The 4900-nt window shown below is 46.2% G+C and overlaps 1 long non-coding RNA gene across 1 annotated transcript in view; it reads right to left on the minus strand.

Annotated features, from left to right (window-relative positions):
- The window catches only part of LOC144506965 (uncharacterized), a 521793-nt gene that overhangs the window by 61425 nt on the left and 455468 nt on the right, over window positions 1-4900 (minus strand). The window lies entirely within an intron of this gene.

The following is a 4900-nucleotide window of genomic DNA, read 5'->3' on the forward strand; positions in this document are numbered from 1 at the left end:
CATACAATGCCTGAGCCAGAGAATAATTTGCAAGGCTAGGCTCAGGAAAGTCAAGGCAAGGATAAGCTTTCAGAGAAAGGCCATGGTCTATCTTACCAAAAAGGTTCTAAGTGCTGAATAAGCGTGAAAACGGGAGAAATTCGCACCGTTTTTTTGGGCAACTTAAAAATTGAATCTTATGTGACTGAGGCAAAAAAAGTTTTGACAAACCAATTTCTCACCAGCAGAGGGAGTGGTCGGGGCCTAATTCACCTGAACGCTGGCTGATAGCAGCAGAGGGCACAATTGCGCATGTGCAGATTTTTGTGCTCTGAGACTCTGCTCTCTTGCGATCCCACTGGCTAGCCCCGCCCATCGGTCAGCAGGGCGCAATTGTAAGATCGCCCCCCCCCCGCCCCCCCATGTCTTTTAGACTAAATCATTCTGAGGGTTTGGGCATCACTGGCAAGGCTGCTCATTCTTTATACACATGAGAAGATGGTGGTGAGACATCCTCTTGAATCATTACAGGATGACAGAATTATTAGGGCACAGATAGAGGCCATTTGGCCCATCATGTCTACACCGGTGCTCCAAACAAGCATCATGACTGAGTGCCATTCCCCTGTTACCCTGCACATTGTTCCTATTCAAGTAATCATCTGATTACTTGATTGAACCTCCTTCCACCACACTTCCAGGCAGTACATTCCAGACCCCAACCACCTTTTGCAAATCATCTTCAATCTGTGCCCTCTCATGCTTGATCCTTTTATGTTGATAGTGGTGGTGATAATGTATTAGATATCATTGACAGATGGCTAGAATCGGGGTGGTATGATGGCACAGTGGTTACACTGCTGCCTCACAGTGCCAGGGACCCTGGTTCAGTTCCGGCCTTGGGTCACTGTCTGTGTGGAGTTTGCACGTTCTCCCCCTGTCTGTGTGGGTTTCCTCCGGGTGCTCCGGTTTCCTCCCACAATCCAAAGATGTGCGGGTTAGGTTGATTGGCCATGCTAAATTGACCCCGAGTGTCAGGGGATTAGCAGGGTAAATATGTGGGGTTGCGGGAGTGGGGCCTGGGTGGGATTGTGGGTAGTGCAGGCTCAATGGGCTGAATGGTCTCTTTCTGCACTGTAGGGATTCTATGATTCTCTCTGATGCAGAAGCTGGAAACAGGCCATTCGGCCCAACCAACCTATATTCCACTCAAATTTTCACCCTATTTGCTTCTTCTCACCCTCTCAACATACCTATTCCTTTCTTCATCATGTACTTAGCTTCCGTTTTTGTTAGAAGTGGTCATTGTCTGACACTTGTACATTGCAACTGTTACTTCCCACTGATCAACCCAAGCCTGAATATTTTCCAGATCTTGCTTCATGTGAACAGGAAGCGGGCGATTTCTTCCAGATGCTTTTAGTACTTCTGTGTTGGTTGAGATGGGGTTTTAGCCTGTGTTATGCACAAGCTATGTCTTGGTAAAGGAGTTATGCTAGGAACAGCACCCAGAGGGTTATTAAGGGGGGCTGATTGCCACTTAAATTGGCTGCTTGTACTCATTAAGGAGGCATTTTGATGGATAGAGTTTGATCGAACACCCTCTCCTAACAGTGACCAGCCAATTAGGATTAAACAAATTGTTGTGGAGGATTCTAAGTGCAACTGAAAAGTATGTCACCTTTCACTGTTCATTGCCTGCGAGGAACAAAAGGGGTCTTTTGGAACACATGGGGAGACTTTCTGAGATGCTTTATCAAGAGTTCTCCAACACTCTTATCAACGTTTATTCCAGAAATTCATCAAGGACTGAAAATGTACTTGTGCTATTTGATCCTACTGGACCTTACAGGAGTCACCAGGAGAAAGGGATTACTTGGTCATCGGCATTTTGCTAGGGGTTCCCATTGGTCTACAGGAGGAATGGGAGGCAGGGATAAGGCCAGGTAGAACAGCACTGGCTGCTGCAGGAATGAGAGATTGGAGGGACAGGAGGACGAGTTGACATCCTTCCCCACCTACTCTTGTACTCCAAGTTGAACACCACTTGGAGGAAGAGCTGAGGGTGGCAAGGGCACAGAATGTACTCTGAGTGGGGGACTTCAATGTCCATCACCAAGAGTGGCTCAGTCGCACCGCCACAAGCCGCACTGGCTGGGTGCTAAAGGACTTAGCTGCTAAACTGGGACTGCATCATGTGATGAGGGAATCAACAAGCGGAAGAACATACTTAACATCATCCTCACCAACCCTGCCTGCCACAGAAGCATTTGTCCATGACTCTAACAGTAGGAGTGACCACCACTCAGTCCTTGTAGAGATGAAATCCCATCTTCACATTGAGATATCCTCCAATGTATTGTGAGGCACCACAACCATGCTAAATGGGATTTTGAACAGATCTAGCAATTCAAGACTGGCATCTATGAGGTGCTGTGGGCTATCAGCAATGGTCCATGTCCAATTGCATTAAGACCTAGACAAGATCCAGGCTTGAGCTGACAAGTGGCAAAGAACATTTCACGACACAAATGCCAAGCAATGACCATCTCCAACAAGAGGGAATCTAACCATCACCCCTTGACATTCAATGGTATCCCCATTGCTATCAACATCCTGGGGGTTACTATTGACCAGAAACTGAACTGGTTTAGCCCTATAAATACTGAGGAAAAAGAGCAGGTAAGAGGCTAAAACTCCTGTGGCAAGTAACTCACCTCTTGACTTTCCAAAGCCTATTCATCATCTACAAAGCACAAGTCAGGAGTGTGAGTTCATACTCTCCACTTGCCTGGGTGGGTGCAGCTCCAACAACACTCAAGAAGCTTTACATCATCCAGGACAAAGCAGCTCGTTTGATTGGTAACTTCCACAAACATTCAATTCCTCCACCACCAAGGCACAGTGGCAGCACTGTGTACTATGTACAATACGCATGGTTGTGGTACCACACAATATGATGGGGGGCATCTCAATGTGAAGATGGAATTTCATCTCTACAAGGACTGAGTGGTGGTCACTCCTATTTTAGTGTCATGGACAAATGCTACTGCAGGAACTCACAAAGGCTCCTTAAGCAGCAGCTTCCAAACCATTGACCACTACCATCTAGAAGGATAAGTGCAGCAGGTACATGGGAACACCAGCACCTGGAAGTTCACTTCCAAGCCACACACCATCCTGACTTGGAAATATATTGCCATTCTTTCACAGTCAAAATCCTAGAACTTCCTGCTGAGGTCTAAGAAACTAAAGACCATCAATTTGAAGATTCCAGATGTACTTCTGATGCTGTATAAGGCTCTGGTCAGACCCCATTTGAAGTATTGTGAGCAGTTTTGGACCCTATATCTAAGGAAGGATGTGCGGGCCTTGGAAAGGGTCCAAGAATGATCCCTGGAATGAAGAGCTTGTCGTATGAGGAACTGGGTCTGTACTTGTTGGAGTTTAGAAGGATGAGGGGGGATCTTATTGAAACTTACAGGATACTGCGAGGCCTGGATAGATTGGACGTGGAGAGGATGTTTCCACTCGCAGGAAAAACTAGAACCAGGGGGCACAACCTCAGGCTAAAAGGACGATCCTTTAAAACAGAGATGAGGAGGAACTTCTCCAGCCAGAGAGTGGTGAATCTGTGGAACTCTTTGCCGCAGAAGGTTGTGGAGGTCAGGTCATTGAGTGTCTTTAAGACAGAGATAGATAGGTTCTTGATTGATAAGGGGATCAGGGGTTATGGGGAAAAGGCAGGAGGATGTGGTTGAGAAAAAAATCAGCCATGATTGAATGGCAGAGCAGATTCGACGGGCCGAGTGGCCTATTTCTGCTCCTATGTCTTATGGTCTTATGACTGCATTTTCAATTCGCCATATATATAATTTTCCCTAGTCTCTTGTTAAACTTTGATGCTGTAGAAAGTAAACACAGCTACTGAATATAGATTTATGATCTTTCCAATTCATCTAATATTACAAAATAAGTCTTGAGAATTGCAATTTGATGTTCGATATTTCTTTCACCAATGTTTTTCAAAGAGTACTTCGCTACATAGAATCATAGAATCCCTACAGTGCAGAAGGAGGCCATTCGGCCCATCAAGTCTGCACCAACAACAATCCCACCTAGGCCTTATCCCCGTAACTCCATATATTTACCCCGCTAAACCCTCTAACCTACGCATCCTGGGACTACAGGGCTATTTAACACAGCCAATGCACCTAACCTGCACATCTTTGGACTGTCGGAGTAAGCCAGAGCACCCGGGGGAAACCCACGCAGACATAGGGAGAATGTGCAACTCCACACAGACCGTGACCCAAGTTGGGAATCGAACCCAGGTCCCTGGAGCTGTGAGGTAACAGTTCTAACCACTGTGCCACCATGCTGCCCCAGTAATTACATCTGAATTAAGGTATTTCTCTCAATACATTAGCTAACCAATGATTGATCAAGGAGTCCAGTACACTCATGAAACAAGAATAAAAATCCTTGTGGTAGTTAGCGATAGATGAAAAATCCAGAATAAAACCTTGCCCCTTCCTAGTCATTCTGAATTGCCCAATAGGAAAAGAAGCTGACTAATTATAAATCGTAGAACCCCTACAGTGCAGAAGGTGGCACTGACCACAATCTCACCCAGGCCCTATTCCTGTAATCCCGCATATTTACCCTGCTAATCCCAATGACGCTAGGGTCAAGTTAGCTAATCCGCACTTCTTTAGATTGTGGGAGGAAACCGGAGCACCCAGAGGAAACCCATGCCGACAGTGACCCAAGCCAGGAATCAAACCAGGGTCCCCAGCGTTGTGAGGCAGCAGTGCTAACCACTGTACCACTGTGCCGCTGATTCACTCGATCAATTATTTATTGGTCGAGAAAGTCAGTCTTTGTAGATTCTTCTACTTTTGTTTCGCATTCAGGCAAG

This window comes from Mustelus asterias, chromosome 18 (assembly GCF_964213995.1).
Source record: "Mustelus asterias chromosome 18, sMusAst1.hap1.1, whole genome shotgun sequence".
NCBI classification, from domain to species: Eukaryota; Metazoa; Chordata; class Chondrichthyes; order Carcharhiniformes; family Triakidae; genus Mustelus; species Mustelus asterias.